The 18,830-nt window shown below is 39.0% G+C and overlaps 1 long non-coding RNA gene and 1 pseudogene across 3 annotated transcripts in view; both read right to left on the minus strand.

The window, feature by feature from the left end:
• The window catches only part of LOC129397620 (uncharacterized), a 306,809-nt gene extending 294,901 nt beyond the window's left edge, over positions 1-11,908 (minus strand). For all 3 annotated transcript variants that reach the window (XR_010112010.1, XR_008625211.2, XR_008625210.2), the window contains exon 1: positions 11,741-11,908. This is a non-coding gene — a long non-coding RNA (uncharacterized LOC129397620). The remainder of the gene's footprint in view (positions 1-11,740) is intronic.
• Positions 11,909-16,101: 4,193 nt separating this feature from the next.
• LOC100979228 (small ribosomal subunit protein eS12-like) lies at positions 16,102-16,499 on the minus strand (annotated as a pseudogene).
• Between the last annotated feature and the right edge of the window lie 2,331 nt (positions 16,500-18,830).

An 18,830-nucleotide genomic window follows, 5' to 3' on the forward strand; every position in this document is an offset into this window, starting at 1 on the left:
AGAATCTGGTAGAGGTGCAAATTGTTTTAATATTGCTTATCTCGAAGCCAGTGCTTGTTTAGCTGACAGAGAAAAAGAAAAACCTAGTTTATTACTTAAGTGTAGGGGGTGCGTGAATTAATCCTTGCCTGGCATGACCTTAGGTCCTGTTTGTATCATGGTGTAATATGGTATCTTACTGCCACGAAGAGTTTGTTCTGTCAGTCTTATGATCTCTATTTTAACATTAATGCTGATCAGTTGTTCTGTCTAAACCATAAAAGAGAAAGGGTTTAATGAGATGTGTCTGACCTCCCATTCCATCATGGCTGGGAACTCAGTTTTAAGGTTTTCCTGGAGTTCTCTTGGGCACAATGGGGGTTTGTTCAGTTGGTGGGGGAGGGGGGTAGGATTTTATTTTAAGTTTATATTAAAAATAAATAAATAAAACTTATGATAAGGAATGACTAAAGCCAAATTAAGATAACATATCAATACCTGAAGGCTTATTTATTGTTCAAGACTCATATTCTCAGAACTTTATACTCCACTTTAGTTTTAATTTGTGACCAATAAATTGCATAATGTGGGGATGGTTCACATGATCATCAAAACCACAAACAACATAAAAACTTTGAAGAATATGGAATATGGCTGTCAGTTTTAAAATGTTCACTTGCTATAAAGCTAGCCACTTTCATAGTGTTATGACTATCATGAGTTCCAAGCACTTTTGCCTTCAGAGCCCCTTCCTTCATTGAAAAGAATACACATACACACACACACGCACACACACAATTATATTTTGTGACTGCTTTGGTATACACCCCAGGCTGGATTAATTATTAAATATTATCATTATATCTTTCCTTCTGAATTAGAAATAAAATGCATATATTTTTGTGGGCCCCTAAAAATATTGTGAGCACTATACACTTTGTACAGTAATTAAGTCCATACAATGGATGTCTAGCTACCATAAAAATGAAACTTAAATAGAAAATTAAATAGAAAGTAAAAATAAATAGAAAGTAAAACTAGAGGGAGACAATGACTTTGAGGGCAAGTTGTCCATGGCAAAATTGAAATTCTTTGGAAGTTTTATGTGCTATCTTAAAATCATATCCAAATATTACAAAAGATGTATTTTAAATTTCTTATCAGGGAAAAAGAAGAAAAACAAAATTTCTTACCTGATTCATGGGTTAATGGTAATACTGCAGAGTTGCCTTGTCCCTGAAAATTATTACCCAAAACTTACTGCTGAAAGCAGCAGAATTAAGTATGTCATGAGATATTGATCAAGTACAGTTCCAACAGGAAGAAGAACCGATTTATGGAAAAGAATATTTTTATTTTGAGAGTTCTAAGATTCTTTTTTGTAAAGAGGGGAAGGATGGAAGCAGAAGAGAGCTGCTATTATTTTTCTTAGTTTCTAATTTGGAAAAAGGAAGTGTATGACTGAAACATTTGAGAGTCTAAAATTTTAAGAAAGGGCCTACATAGTACAATAATAGCAATTTTAAATATAATCCAAAATCAAGACTCAGAGAGTTGGAGAGTAGGAGGGGCTGGTAATAGGGATTCCTGGAGAAGCAAAGAGAGAAATTCTAGGGCATTCTGAGAGATATAAAGTGAGATGAAGCAGCTTTGGGTGTCTGCAGGCCAGGAATCATGGTCAAGGATCAAAACTCAGGAATAGGGGCCACCCTCCTACTGGGTGATGACTTTAAACACCATCCTTGCTGTGGAAATTGTTTAAATTTAACCTATATCCTGTGATTTTTGCTCAACTTCAAGTATTGATGGAGAATGTTTTAGCTTTTAATTTGTCCTTAATCTTTTACATATTAAAATAGTACTTCATCTAAAGCTTTATGTTGTCAAACAAAAGAGTTCTTTATTCAAATTGTAATGGCAAAATTTGCCTTTTTAAAAACCCTGATTTTCTTTCAATGTTCATACTTTATAAAGATAAGGTGGGGGGATGTTCATTTACCTAGTTGATTTACACCATAATGTCTATTTTTGCCAAAGAGTTTGTTTCCCCTCTTTACCCCATGAGAGATGGAGAAGGAGTGGGGTAGGTTGGGGATAGGATGTTCAATGAGCACTTTGCGCAGGGAAGACAAGCAATATAGAATTTTTATGGACCTCCAAACAATCCTGACCTTTGGCAGTTCCACTCTGACATGAATAAGTGTAAGGCAAGTCATATAGCATTTAACATTTGCCATCCATTCTATCTATCAAGTTTGCACTACATCCACCATGAAGAGTGAATTCCCTGATGGGCAGCCATTAAGAGAGGCAGTACAGAGTTTAGAATCAAATTGCCTGGGTTCAGATCTGGTCACTGCTACTTAATGGCTATATAATCGTAGGCAAGTGAGTTAGCTTCTCTAAGCCTCAGTGTCATTATCCATAAAATGGAGATAATGACAACATCTACATTATAAATAATAATGAGGATTAAATGAGATAATCCATAAATAAGCTCATAGCACTTGGCACAGAATAAAAGTTCTAAATTAGGTATTGGCCGTATTATTTGCTATTCCAAGAAACAGCACTCAGAACATGTCTGTTAAGGATGGCTGAGGCTCTGTGTGTCACTCAGAAAAGAGCTGGGGGCAGAGGAGCAACCCCAAGGCCTCTGCCAAAAGCAACTTGAAAGTTAAACTCGTGTTTTTGTCCAATGGCATTGAACAAGAAATAAAAGGTCAACCGCCATTTCCTCTGGAATCTGGCTTGTGATGTGATATCCGGGAATTGGCCCAACTCGTGGGTAGAGACAAACAAATCTTCCTCCCTGCAAGCTTACATACCTACCTTTATTCTAACCTTCATCTCTACATAATCCCCATTCCTCAAAAGTTTATAAAATAATTGCCTTGTGCAAATTAGCATCGTTCAGGTGCAATACTAAATAACACTGACGCATATTTCTATTTCTACTATTGGTTTTTGTGACAATGATAAAGACATGCTATTTCCTGAAACAATAAGTGACCCTTTGATTTTAAAATTTGGCCCTTTTTTTTTTCCTTTTACAGACCACTTCTTATTTCATAGTGCATTACTATATTATTATTTACAAAACATTCTTTTGTAAATAATACAAAATTATTCTGGAGTGCAGCGGCGCGATCTCGGCTCACTGCAAGCTCCGCCTCCCGGGTTCATGCCATTCTCCTGCCTCAGCCTCCCAAGTAGCTGGGACTACAGGCGCCCGCCACCACGCCCGACTAATTTTTTTTTTTTTTTTTTTTTTTTTGGTATTTTTAGTAGAGACAGGGTTTCACGTGTGAGCCAGGATGGTGTCGATCTCCTGACCTCATGATCCGCCCACCTCGGCCTCCCAAAGTGCTGGGATTACAGGTGTGAGCCACCGTGCCCGGCCTACAAAACATCCTTAGTCAATATTTGTTTGATTCAAAATCCTGTGAAGAATATATTTAAGGCTCCCATAATTTCAGTCCTACATGTATTCCACTGTACATAATTTGTTTCAAACAAAATGGAAAAATCCCCATCCCCACAAGCTCATCACTCTTTCTAAGTGAGAATGGGTCATTTCTTCTGTATCCTTAAAGCAGTTCAGAGACGAAAAATCAAGGAGCATAGGAAATGAAGCCTGTCCCACAATTAGGATCCAGTTCATACTCACTGGGACTACTTGGAGAATTTTCTGAAATCCCTTGTCTCAAGCTTCACTTCTAACCCTTCATTTCTGCTGCACACCACCTAAATTGAAGTTGCCTAGATATTCATTCTGTAAATTATTCATTCTCTCTCTCTCAGTATGAGTAGCCTGGCAATGCCAGACAAAAAGAAAAAAAAAAGTCTTCAGAAATACTATGAATGTTTTAGTACAATCAAGCAAGCACTTTGATTTATTCATTGATTCAAAAAAGATTCATTAAGTAACCCCTATCTTTCAGGCATTGTGCTAGATATTGCTTATATAGTGATTAATAGGACAGAAGTAGTCCTATCTTTGTGAGGCTTACCACTTAGTGAAAGAATAAGACATGAGAAAAACAAACACACACACACACACATATATAATTACAGATTACAGTGATAAAAAAAGAAAAGAGGGACATCTATGATTATAACAAGGAAGCACCCAATTCATGCTGTGGGATCAGAGACAACTTCTCTAAAATAGGATATGTAATTTAAGGCCTAAGGGATGTACAGGAGTTAGCTAGGTGAAGATTTGGGGGAAGTTATTCTAAGCAGAACATATGCAGTGTTCCTAGAACAACAAAGAGCTTGGTGCATTAAGAAATTGAGAAAGTCCAATGTGGTGGAGCTTAGTGAGCAGTCGGGGGAAGATCATCTAAGATGGACTCAGCATCATATAACTTCTCTGGAGTTTTGTTAAAAATCCAGAATGTCTAACTCAAAAAAGCATTTTGCAATATATTATAATTTACAATGGAAATTTGAATTTCAAGTTCCAAGCAAAATTATACAAATAAGCATCTTCTTGGCATCAACCTGGCATCTTCCACAGTCTCCCACATACCACTCCCCTACACCCTGTCCCTGCTAAATAATGGGTACGTCTTTTAATGAAATTTTTCAAGTGGTCTAAACTTGGTAGAATGCTAACATGAAACCATTTTTTTCTCCTTTTAACCATACTCTATACAATCTCTCTTTCCTATTTTTTAATATCCTGAGCAGATTGCATAGGCTGGGGGTTACTTTCAGTTATTAATTTCTAGCCTAGTCTAATCAAATTTTTAAAACTTCAATCTTGATCCAATTTTATGTTGTTGTTTTTTTTTTCCTCCAAGCACCAACCAAATTTGGCTTCAGTGATTTGGGAGAAAGGCAAAATTTGCTCATTCACTCCTCCTTGCCTGGGTTTCTTTATTCTTCAGTGTATTGGTGAGAGAGAGATGGGGCCCAAGTTCTCTAGTTTGACATAACAGACTCTTCACAGTCTAGCCCTTGCCAAGCAGAATTCGAGTATCATGGAGAAGCAGAGCATGTTTTCCCCAGTCAGGCCTAAGCTGGAACACAAGAGAAGCCTAAATTAGATAAGAATCCTAAATTATGATATTATCCTTGATTGGGATTTTTATTGGCTAAAACAAGGCCTCCTTGTGATTGAAGGAATCAGAATGCTATTATACCTGCCAAATATTTCATCCAGGAAAGGAAGAGTCAATCCAAAAGCAGGTTTAAAAGGAAAGAATAGAACATAATTCTCTCACTACACAGTCCAGCTTGTTTGATAAAATTGCTGCACAAGTTATAATGTGTTTTGAAGCAGATATAAAAAAAGAGCTATAAAGTCAACAGAGAGCTGAAATTACATAGAAAGTGAAAGCCATCTGTTGACTATATCAAGTCTAGTTAAAATCCCTAGTCTGCTCAGGGCTTGTATGAAATAAATAAATTAGGTAGTACAATTATCTGGACAAGTCATGAGACCCTCGCCCAACAAAAAAATGTGTTACACTTATTCCTCTTTATTTTATACTTTTCTGTTAAAAACTTAACAGAGTTATAATTTTTTTTTTACTTTTTGCTTTTGTAATTTCTAAAAGCCTCAGCAGATCCTGGAGAGTATGAGATTAACTTTAAAAGCAAAAGTTATTCTATGTTATGGAAAGACACACATGACCAGTATATGAAGTGGTCGTGTCCAGTAAGCCCGACTAAGCTCTACAAGCCTTATTTTTTCTATGTACTGTCTGTTTTCTATTGCTTCCCGAAAGCAAAATAAGCAAACTTGTCTATCTTTTAGAAGGTCCTTTACAATACATTTTATAATTTAAATCTCCTTCATTTTTAGAAAAAAAATGTACATTTTTTTTTGAGATAGTGCCTCACTCTGTCACCCATGCTAGAGTGCAGTAGTGTAATCACGGGACACTGTAGCCTCAACTTCCCAGGTTCAAATGATCCTCCTACCTCAGACTCCCAAGTAGCTGGGACCACAGGCATGCACCACCACACCTGGCCGGTTTTTTTGTTTTTCCTTTATGTTTTTGTAGAGACAGGGTCTTGCTATGTTGCCCAGGCTGGTCTTGAACTCCTTGGCTCAAGTGATCCTCTCACCTCGGCCTGCCAAGTCCTGGGATTACAGGTGTGAACTACTGCAGCCAGCCTAAATCCCCTCTAAAGAGATATATGTTCTTTTTTTCATGGTCAGAAATTCTCTTATCAAGAGAGATATAAGACCTATATCCCCTCCTCAAAATCTGGGTGGGTTTGTGACTCACCTTTAACCAACAGAAAGCAGCACAAGTGGCATTTCATGACTTCCCAGTATAGGTCAGAAAAGACAATGCAGCTTCCGTTTTATATATTGAGATACTCACTTTTGGAGCCCTGGCTCCCCTGAGGTTGCCATACTTTGAGGAAGCCCAGGCAACAATAAGAGGCCATTTGTAAGTATTTCAACTGACACTTCTACTAATGTCCTAGCTGACAAATAACATTAACCACCACATAAGTGAGTGAAGATACCTCCAGATGATTCCAGCACCCAGCCCTTGAGTCACCCCCAGGCCTCAGATCTCCTCAACTGAGACCCCAGACTATGAGCAGAGATGAGCCAGTTGAACCAGGCCTTGTCCAAATTCCTGATCCACAGAATCCATGGGCACAATAAAATATTTATTATAAGCTGCTAATTCTAAGACAATAGAAATTTTGCAAAATATTGACTGGCCTGGCTAATGTCTAGAATTCATAAGCTCTACCAGTCTCTTTATCCAACAGGTCAAATTTTCCCATATATATCTATTATGGATTGAATTGTGTGCCTCCCCAAATTTATATAAAGTCCTAACCCCCAGTACTTCAAAATGTGACCTTATTTGGTGATAAGGTCTTTTTTTTTTTTTTTTTTTTTTTTCCCCGAGATGGAATTTCACTCTTGTTGCCTAGGCTGGAGTGCAATGGTGCTATCTTGGCTCACTGCAACCTCCACCCCCCGGGTTCAAGCGATTCTCCTGACTCAGCCTCCCAAGTAGCTGGGCTTATAGGCATGCATCACCACCACACCTGGCTTATTTTTTATTTTTAGTACAGACGGGGTTTCACCATGTTGATAAGGCTGGTCTCGAACTCCTGACCTCAGCTGATCCACCTACCTTGGCCTCCCAAAGTGCTGGGATTATAGGTGTGACCCACCACGCCCAGCCTTGGGGATAAAGTCTTTACAGAGGTAATAAGTCAAAATGAGTTCATTAGGGTGGTCCATAATCCAATATAACTGGTATCCTTATAAAAGGGAGAAATTTGCAAACAGAAAGCCATTGACCATCAAGATAGCCATCTACAAGCCAAGAAAAGTCCTGGACAGTTCCTTCACTGACAGCCCTCAGAAGGAACCAACCCTGCCAACACCTTAACTTTGGACTTATTGCCTTCAGAACCCTGATGCAATAAATTTACATATTAAAGCAACCACTTTGTGGTACTTTGTTTCAGCATCCCAAGAAAACTAATTTAGCATCCAAGCTAGGGCCAGCAGGCAGGGAGGAGTCTCAGGGGCCAGAAACAGATGGAAGTTAGAAGGAAGCAAATATTATAGAGTCTCATTATCTATTGTTGGAACTAGACCAATGTGTGAGTATCATCTACAGTACAGTTGCACCAAGTGGTCTGCTAACTGCTTATTCCTGCTATAGTCAGGATCTTACTAAAGCAGCCATTCTATCCTTAACCAGTTCTGTTAGCAACTCAATTAGTAAGTCAAAATCATGTTTGGGATCAAACACACTGGGCTTAATCTACTTCACATAGGATGGTCACTTATATATTCTCAAATAGCTGTCTGCCTCTCCTGAGTATTTAGCAAAAGAAACATGCTCAGGCTCTTGCAAACATTCCTTAAATTATGTTATCCTATGTCCTTTCAGCACCATGCTTACTCTTTTCTGAATTTGAGTCCATTTATGCCAAAACAAGAAATAAATTTCCTATAATAAAAACTGTCTAGGCCAAGCATGTGACTCACGCCTGTAATCCCAGCATTATGGGAGGCCGAAGTGCATGGATCATCTGAGGTCAGGAGTTCGAGACCAGCCTGACCAATATGGTGAAACCCCATCTCTACTAAAAATACAAAACTTAGCCAGGCATGGTGGTGCGTACCTGTAGTCCCAGCTACTGGGGAGGCTGAGGCACAAGAATCGCTTGAACCTGGGAGGGGGAGCTTGCAGTGAGCCGAGATCGTGCAACTATACTCCAGCCTGGGCGACAGAGTGAGACTTCATCTCAAAAAAAAAAAAAAAAAAAAAAACTCTCTAGCACTACCATTGGCTACTTTCTAAGATGGTGAGTTTACTCTTACTGAAAAGAGTTTTGAAGACTCATTCAAGGATGTTATAGAGAAATTACTAAATCAAAGAAATTACGCTGGTTGTCCCTAAAGACACCTTTCCGTTACATGATCTTATAAAAATGTAGACACCTGAGACTCAGTTATATTCTCTCATGAACTGCATAATAAACGAAGGACAAAAGGGGCACACAATGAAAACTTTAATAATGGTATATTTTAGTAAGCCTTCACAGAAGAAGAAACCTGCAGAAAAAAAAAATAAGAGCATTCTGAATAAGACACAAGCTAGTTGTTTATCACAGCATCTCACTTACCTTCCACTTAGATAAGCTAGGTCTTTACTTAATCCTATGGCCACAGATGCTCATGAAAATATTTCTAAAAAAGCATTTTATGAAATTAGATGTACCTGCCTGATGCTTTATATCAATATTGAAATAAGAAAGCTCATAGGAAGATTTCTTTCATATGGTTAGCCTTATGACATTTTCACACAAACCTGTCTACAGGTCAATCTGAAATATGGTTCCTTTTATTATAACCTATTCAAACAAAGATTTTATCCTTGAATAAATAATAAAAAGGTCAAAAGAAGGTTTTCTGTGCCTGACCCAATGCGCAACTAGGTTGCATTTCCCAGCTGTCCATCTTCCTGCTATTTTCTTTGGCAATGCTGCTGAGCAAGAAAACTTGTCTACAGACTGGGAATTCCTAAGACTCTCATATATAGGGAACTCCTACAAATTAGTAAGAAAAAAATCAGACACCCCAGTAGAAAAATGGACAAATCTCCATGTGAGGACACAAAGAAAGCACCATCTATGAGAAACAGGCCCTCTCCAGACACCAAATCTGCCGGCACCTTGATCTTAGACTTTCTAGCCTCCAGAACTGTGAGTCATACTTTTCTATTGTTTATAAATTACACAGTCCAACGTATTCTGTTATAGCAGCCCAAAGGGACTAAGACAATTGGTAAGAGCTAATACCTGGAAACTACATATGCTGGTTTTCTAGTTACTGTTTCTCGCTCCAAAACTGTCATTCTGTACTCTGCTTTGTAAGGTCGAGGCTGGAATTCTGCAACCATATTTCTACTTTGCCAGACAAATCTATGTTAGGTTCTACCAAGGGAGGTGCTAAAGAGAGACTGGAAGGGTTGCAGAGGGAGAAGGAACTAGATTCCTTCCTGTTTTGCTTTCTGTTTCTGTCAGCATCATTACAACAATGGTTCTTCACTCTGGCATTGGCAATTGGTTGTGGTGTTCAGTTTTTCCCACACTCTCAGAGCCAGTCTCCTCATCCCACTCAGAGGAATCTGTACCATCTGGGATCCTCAGGGACCCCTTTTACAAGGTCCCAAGGCATCAGCACCCCCTGAGCCACAACCCCTCTTCAGAGATCTTGATTCCATCTCCACAGAACTTCTCCTCTAAACTTCTAGGTTCTAATGATCTTTTCCCCTTTGTCCACAAGCCTTACAGGTGCTTCCTGCAGTTATTGTCTTTGTATTATCTTAGTGTTTCCTTTTCCCTTTTCAGTCCTCCAACACCTATTTAACCAATTCTTTACATTAATTTTTTTCTTTAAAATAATTGGTACGTTTATAGTCCATCAACAGTAGAATAAAGTATAAAATATTCTCAATGTGGAATAATATACAAAAATGAGAATAAATGATCTACTATGCCTAATGACATGGATAACTCTCATAAACAATGATGAGCGAAAAGAAGCCAAACACAAAAACTGTATATAATGTATGATTTTCTTAATATAAAATATAAAAACAGGTAAAACTGATGTACAATGTTTAGAAGTCAAGACAGTTACTCTTGTTGGGGAAGGTGGGAGGGTTGGTTAGTGGCTTCAGTGCTCAGGAGGGCTTCTGCAATGCTGATAATATTCTGTGTCTTGGTCTGGATTTCATGACACAGAAGTGTCCAGTTTGTGAAAATTCATTCAGTTTTGCAAGTACAATTTGATTGATTTTCTGTTTATCATACTACCAAAAAATATTTAAACAATAATGCAGCAGCTATAAGTTGTAAACTAATGTTTGCAGTCAAACTGGATATTGACAGTAACTTTACATCATAAAAACATTTTTATAAATTCAAAAAAGTGAAATAATCATGAGTAATTTATATTTTAAAAAATTAAAATGGTTTAAAAATAAAATATTATACAAAAATAAGCACAGTGCACTCTTAGCACTCTTTTACTCAGTGCCTCACATTTGTTTTTACACTCATGTCATTTCTTTTATAAACTATAATGTGCCAACTAAAACAGGTCAAACCTGTAGTGCACCCAAGCTAGTTTTATCACCACAGTTTTATAAGAATATGAGAAAACTGGAGATAATTTAAGAAATAAATCATAAATTTATTCTTGAAAACCTGTCAACACTTTGGTTCTTGATTCCTATCTTCCCTTTCAGAATATAGGCCCTAATATCTACTAAAAATCTATAGTATGCTTTTTATCCACTTTAATTTTAGCTTTTAATATTCTTTTCCAATACTCCACCTGCTTGACTGTACTCGGTACTTCTTCAGTCTCCCAGATGCATTCACTCTATTGTACTGGACTGTTTTGAGGTTTGTTTGTTTTTGTGTTTTCCTATGGCAAGTCATTCTGGATACCATAATATCATTGCAGGCCAGATTTTCCCACAGCGTTTCCATACTGGACTGAACTGTTTTTGTGGGCTTTTTGTTGTTTGTTTGTTTTCTGTGGCAATATCCTCCTGGATACCATGATCTGATTGCAGGCCAGATTTTCCCACAGCATTTCCTGAAGGGTCATCCATTCAGTACCTTCCCTATGACCATTTCCAAGTCCTGGCCCTTCCTGATCTTCCAGGTCCTGCCCTCTCATGTGATTTAAAAAAAAAAAAAAAAAAAAAAAAAAAAAAAAAAAAACTTCCAGAATAGAATGTTCACAAATTGAACACACCTGTAAAATAGGAAGCCAGATCAAGATACAGAATATTACCAGTGCACATGATGGGGTAGTTCACACAAAGACTGCATGAGAATCTATGAAAATTATTTATTCATTCAATAGATATTTACAGTGTGTCTACAATACCAGTCACTCTTCCAGGTCCTAATGCTACCCTGGAAATTCATAAGACCAAATTTTCAGTTCTGACTCTGCTACTTTCTAACTATTTGATCTTGAATACATTACTTAACCTTTCTGAGCATCAATTTCTTTGTACATAAAAATGCAGTAAAACATTTCTAAAATGCCGTAATCACCAAAGGAAAATCAAAAAAGCCTTATGGAGAAAATACAGGTTGTGGTGGGAAAGGCACAGACAATTCTAGTTAGCACAGTTAATTGAACATTGTATTAGCCTGTTCTCATGCTGCTATAAATAACTTCCTGAATCTGGGTAATTTATAAAGAAAAGAGGTTTAACTGACTCACAGTTCTGCATGGCTGGGGAGGCCTCAGGAAACCTACAATCCTGGTGGAAGGCACGTCTTCAGAGGGTGGCAGCAGAATGAGTGCCGGCAGGGGAAACGCCAGACACTTATAAAACCATCAAATCTCGTGAGAACTCACTCACTATCACGAGAACAGCACAGGGGAAACCACCCCCATGATTCAATTACATCCCACCAGGTCCCTCCCATGACATATGGGGATTATTACAATTCAAGGTGAGATTTGGTGGGGACACAGCCAAACCAGATCGAACATCTATTTCTTCTGTTTTCACAAATCCCACAAAAATGGAGAAAAAAGGAGAAGGGTTAAAAGGCGGTAAAGTACATGAAAAAAAGATAAATGGACAATAGCAGGTGAGAAGTATCTCAACAAATTTAGTGGAAAAGAAGATGGAGCAGAAGTAATTAATTTAGCAGTGTAACCTCAGGGTCCACAGAGGGAGAAACTAGTAAAGCTAGCCAATGTGTTATCTGGAGGCTTGGGGCTAGAACAGCAGAGTTCCTATGGGAAGTAGGGGTGAGGCTCAAGCTGAAATCAGGGCCTAGTTGAAAGACTGTACAGTCTGTTTGCTTATGAAGCAGCTGGAAGTCTAGGTCCCTTTCCCACTTCACCTCACCCATCAACGACCAGAAATTCACTCAGAGAAACCGTGAACTCCTGAAACCAAACATAGTGTGGCAGATGGAAGACTGAAAATAGGGGGTGGGGGATTAAGTGAAAATCTGGATGCTGAAACTAAGACTTTCAGCTGCTTTTTCTACTCTACATTCAGAACAATAGCAGCCAGACTCTGTCACATTTGCCCCTCCATCCCCAATTCATATTTAAATATATTGAAAGGATTCTTGAGAAGCGTGTGACAGAGATATCGTAAGATCTGGAAAATCAGCAAGAAGATCTTAGCAAACTCGGTAAATGAAAAGGGAGAATTATTAACTGCAGGGAAAAGTATTATATGAGAAAGAGGTGTGGTGTAGTGCACAACACGGCTAAACATTGCGTAACATTTGCACAGTCATGATAATGTAAACACTGAGTATTGGTTTAGCCAAAAATGCTAACGTAACTACATCAGGGGATAGGGGAAGGAAATTGATGCGACACAGGAGTTTTCTAGGTATTATTGTTTGGCCTTCAACATACATTCGCACACTTTCCACGTACCCCCTTAATTACAAAGGCTGGGAAGCTAAAAATGACCACATTTCCCAAAAGGTCCTGCAGCTACAGTTCTGGACGCAATTTAAGTTCTCTCATAAGACGCACTCATTTGAGATTTGGAAGGCAGAAGTGAGGCAAAGGCCATTTCCTTGTGACTGAGGCAGCTGGTAAACAACATTAGACAGATAAGAATGTTTGCAGTAGGCCGGGCACAGTGGCTCACACCTGTAATCCCAGCACTTTGAGAGGCCGAGGCAGGTGGATCACCTGAGCTCAGGAGTTTGAGACCAGCTTGTCTAACATGATGAAACCCCATCTCTACTACTAAAAATACAAAATTAGCCAGTCATGGTGGTAGGTGCCTGTAATCCCATCTACTCAGGAGGCTGAAGCAGGAGAATCGCTTGAACCCAGGAGGCGGAGGTTGCAGTGAGCTGAGATATCATCATTGCACTCCATTCTGGGTGGCAGAGCAAGATGCTGTCTTTAAAAAAAAAAAAAAAGAAGAAGAAGAATGTTTGCAGTAGGCAGACTTCACATCCTAATGTGTCTTCATGGATGTGGGGCATTAGCAGAGGTGACAACAGCAGACACCTGAACTCTGTATCAACCCTACTCTACATGGTATGCCACTGAACCCAATAGTCCTGCAACAGCCTTTGCCTCCCACTCAGTTTGTCCCTGCCCCATCCCCTACTCCCAACAATTTGGTAATCACTGCACTGAATTGGTAATTCCCTGTACTGAATTACTAGAATGGTTGCATTTCCCCAAATTAAACACACACTAATACAGGGGGAAAAAACTAAGTCCCAAATGACAAATTAAGAAGTTGCAATATGAGGACATTATTTAGAAATCTAGAATTTCAGGAAAATTAGCTAGCAGAGTGGGGGTGATAAACCTTGGAGAGCAGGTCTGCGAATAGATAGAAGTTAAAGTAACTTATAAATTATACCTCAGATATCCTAAAAGCATAACTTGAATCTGACTTCATCAATATAATCTTATTGCTGTAAGATTAAGAATAATATCACCAGAGGGTAGTTTTAAACACACATACATATGCCAATTCTCTTCTTCAAAAGTTCTTCTTGGGCCTTGCATGGGGGCTCACACCTGTAGTCTCAACACTTTAGGAGGCTAAGGCAGGAGGATCCTTTTAGCCCAGCAGTTCAAGATCAGCCTGGGCAACATAGGGAGACCCCCATCTCTACAAAACACAAAAAAATTAGCCAGGCATGGTGGTGTGCACCTGTGGTCTCAGCTAGTTGGTAGGCTGAGGTGGGAGGATCTCTTGAGCCCTAGAGTTTAGGCTGCAGTGGGCTGTGATTGCACCACTATACTTCAGCCTGGGCAACAGAGCAAGACCCTATCTCAAAAAAAAAAGAAAAGTTTTTCTTGTGTCAGGTTTATAGTATTAGTATAGCCTAAGGAAGAAGTATATTCAAGCCTTTCATTGAATTCCAAAAAAATAATCAGTATATATTAATACAAACAGAACATTTTGATGCTTTCTTTTAAACCCATATATTCAGGCAGTCTAACTCTGGCCCAGATTTCTAAGTATCAGGAAGCCTAAGTCTCTGTGATTACTTTTGGCTCTGCTTCTACTAATGACCATTTAGCATTTGCTAACTACTAATGACCATTTAGCATTTGCTAACTCGCGTCAGCCTGAATAGATTCACACAAGGAGCTCATCTCCTGTTCTTGCATTCTCCATCTACCTCTTAATCACAATGGGAAAGACTGATGCACATCCTTTTACACAAGCTTTCCAGAGAAGCTGACTTTGCTGAAGTTTGGGGACGATGGAGAGAATTTACTTCAGAGAAACAGAAATATCTATAAAATAACATTTTAATTTGCTGTTTCTACAAAGTGTTGTAATCATTTCTGTAACTTGGCCGACAAACTCCTGCCCTGCTGTTCAGGTATCTAGCTGTTCTGCCTCCTGGGCTCCATCTCTCATAGAATGAAAAAGTCATATTTTCTTTTTCTTTCTTTTTTTTTTTTCTTTTTTTTTTTGAGATGGAGTCTGGCTCTGTCACCCAGGCTGGAGTGCAGTGGCATGATCTTGGCTCACTGCAACCTCTGCCTCCCAGGTTCAAGCAATTCTCTTGCCTCAGCCTCCTGAGTACCTGGGACTACAGGCACCTGCTACCACGCCCGGCTAATTTTTGTATTTTTAGTAGAGATGGGGTTTCACCATGTTGGCCAGGCTAGTCTTGAACTCCTGGCCTCAAATGATCTGTTCACCTTGGCCTCCCAAATGCTGGGATTACAGGCATGAACCACCACACCTGGGGCCCCTTAAAAAGTCCTATTTTCTTACACAGAAAGATTGAAGTCACTGCAACCTTCTTCAAACCCATCTCAAGGCCTCCCAGTACAGAGTTGAAGAGCCAGAATAAACTTTGAAATTATGGCTGTCGGGTCAGCCACAGCACATTTTCAGAACACAGCCAAATCTTTCCCAATTTTTAGTCACAAGGTAGATTGTAAGGAGAGAGGCGTTAATTCAAATTGCATGAAGAATGACTTCCTGATTATCAGAACAATCAAATAATAAAAGCAGTGCCCAGAGAAAATTATAATGTGCCACAGTTGAAAATACTGCCAAAAGGTAAATAACAATCTACCTAGATAAAGTACGTAGAATAAGATTATATTTTAAAAATCCAAAGTCATCCTTGATAATAAATTTCTTACTTTGTGTGTGTGTGCATGCATTTCCATGTGTTTTTATTTAGTTATGTTTTTATATCATTAAAACGTTTTCCACTTTGGCAAGTGTATTACTGGTAATGTCTCCCAATTTTCTTTGTGATAGTTAATTTCCACATAAGCAGTCATCAAATTGTAATATAACTCTAAAATCTTTTCATTCAGTAGGTTAGATTCTAAAACTGAGGAAAAGATTAAATATCTTGTTCCTTAGAAAAGTATGCATATTCAATGTTTCTGACCCACTCATCGAAGTTTGAAGAGTGCAGATGAAAGAAGCTGAAAAGGTTAAACCCCTGAATGCTTATTACTTTTACTTATTAATGAGAAATACATAAGTGAATTTGTGACTTTCACACTGTTTGAAACAGCCTTATTAAAGAGCCATAATTTGTGTGTGTGAGTGTGTGCGTGTGCATGTTGGTATGCACCAAAGTTTTATGTGTTCATTTCTTGCATTTGAAGTACTTTTTGATGACATCCTTGGCCTGACACTCCTTGCCAGCGTCCTTAACTTCTACACAACTGCCACCAACCACTTTACAACCACTTTCCCCTCTCTGTCAGTTTCGCAGAGGCCTGCTTATTGCTCTAGTTTCTTGTCATCAACCTTAAGTCGGTTGATTCGGTGTTCAGCGCAAAAGGCCTCCACCAACTTGACATACACAGGCTCATCACAGTTGGATGCAAGCACACAAAGATGGGCTTGGCACTTGTCTAAGGCTTTGGCAGCTTCAAGAATTCCACATGCTGGGCCATCATGGATGAGGGCGGTCTTCAGCACTTCTTGTAAAGCAGTATTAACTTCCATTATACCTCCAGCAGTAATGCCTTCCTCGGCCATGGCTGTGGCTTACCTGTGAAGCTGAATCTTAAATGCACCTGGGCCTCCACTTCCACGCGACTAGGTGGTGGCAGGGTAAGAAATGGCATAATTTATATATCTTGAAATTTGTTCAACGTAAGTATACAATGATTTCTTGTAAATTTATGGAGTTGTGTAGCAACCACTATTCACTTAAAAATATTTTCATCACTCCAAAAAAGTCCCTGGTGGCTACTTGCAATCACTTACATTCTTACTCTCAGGTCCAGGCAACAATTGATTTTTTTTTTGTCACTTTAAGTTTGCCTTTTTCTTAAGGTTTCTTGTAAATGAAATTATACAAGATAGTCTTCTGTGTCTGGCTTCTTTCACTTAACATAATGTTTTAGGGTTCATCCATGTTGTAGCATGTATCAATAGCCATTTTTTTTATTGCTGAATAGTATTCCACTGTGTAGATAATATCTCACATTTTATTTATCCACTCATTAGTTTATGAACATCTGGATTGTTTCCATCTGGCTATTATACATAATGAACATTCATGTGCAAATTTTGTGTAGGTACATGTTTCCAGTTCTCTCGGATATATATCTAGGAGTGGAATTTCTGGATTAAAGATTCTATATTTACCTTTTTGAGGAACTGCCAAACTGTTTTCCATAGTGCTTGCACTATTTTTGCATTCCCAACCAGCAATGTATGAAATTTCCAATTTCTACACACATCTTAGCAAAAACTTGATATTATCAGTCTTTTTACTATAGCCATTTTAGTAGGTATGTAATAATAGCATGTAGTTTTATTTTGCATTTCCCTAATGATTAATGGTGTTAAGCATTTCTTCTTGAGATTATTAGCCATTTTGTATTTTCTTTGTTAAATGTTTATTCAGATTGGGTGTCATGGTCCACGCCTGTAATCCCAGCACTTTGGGAGGCCAAGGTGGGTGGATCACCTGAGCTCAGGAATTCCAGATCAGCCTGGCTAACATGGTGAAACCTCATCTCTACTAAAAAATACAAAAATTAGCCAGGTGTGGTGGCACATGCCTGTAGTCCCAGCTACTCCAGAGGCTGAGGCAGGAGAATCGCTTGAACCCAGGAGGCAGAGGTTGCTGTGAGCTGAGATTGTGCCACTGCACTCCAGCCTGGGCAACAGAGTAAGACTCTGTTTCAAAAAAAAGTCTATACATATCTTTTGCCTCTCTCTCTATATATATACATACATATATATATACACACACATACACACACACACACACACATATATATTTGTTTCGTTTTGTTTTGTTTTTTGTTTTTTGTTTTTTGTTTTTTTTAAGAGACATGAGGTCTTGCTCTGTTACCCAGGCTGATCTCAAACTCCTGGGCCCAAGCAATTCTCCCACCTTAGCCTCCCAAAGTGCTGGGATTACAGGCATGAGCTACCACACCCAGCTCTTTTCCCTATTTTTTAGTTGGATAGTTTATCTTCTAGTTATTGAGTTATAAATATCCCTTATGTAGTCTGGATGCAAATAGTTTACCAGATATAGTACTTGCAAATATGTTCTTCCAATTTGTGGCTTGTCTTTTTATTTTTTTAAGACTCTCAGGTTTTGAAATCAGAAAAAAATATAATGGGCTCAATATTATGTGAAAAATTATACTTAATCTCCTAATAATTTTATTCTTTTAAATCTTTAAACACAATACAGACAGAATTTGGAAACTGGAATTACAATTTACTTCCTAGAGGATGAATTATAACACAGGAAAAGCCTTTTATTATAATATGTTTTGACATGAGATTAGTGGTTTACAGCTAACTGGCTGAGGAAGAAGAGTCCTGATTTGTAGCATTTTCAATTTCCATGGTATAAATACTCCCCCAGGGACAATTTTAAGGCACTAATGGTTTAACAACCAACTCAAAAAGTTTCTGAACATTTAGCTCTTGACCCTAGAGAGCCAGAAAGAACCAGCTCTAGCATACTACTAAAAATCCATGATTGAAGTGGTAGTAAAAGTCTTAAAGATAAACAAAAGAAGAAGGAAGGGAAGGGATGGGGGAAGGGGGAAGGGAAAAGGAAAGGGAAGGGAAGGGAAGAGGAAAGGGAAGGGAAGGGAGAAGGAAACAGGAGAGGAGGGGAGGGGACGGGAGAGGAGAGGGGAGGGAAGAGGGGAGGAGAGGGGAGGGGAGAGGGGAGGGGAGAGGAGAGGGGAGGGGAGGGGAGAGGAGAGGAGGGGAGGGGGGGGAGGGGAGGAGAGGGGAGGGGAGGGGAGAGGAGAGGAGGGGAGGGGAGGGGAGGAGAGGGGAGGGGAGGGGAGAGGAGAGAGGGGAGGGGAGGGGAGGGGAGAGGAGAGG

The sequence above is a fragment of the Pan paniscus genome, chromosome 3 (assembly GCF_029289425.2).
Source record: "Pan paniscus chromosome 3, NHGRI_mPanPan1-v2.0_pri, whole genome shotgun sequence".
Lineage (NCBI taxonomy): Eukaryota > Metazoa > Chordata > Mammalia > Primates > Hominidae > Pan > Pan paniscus.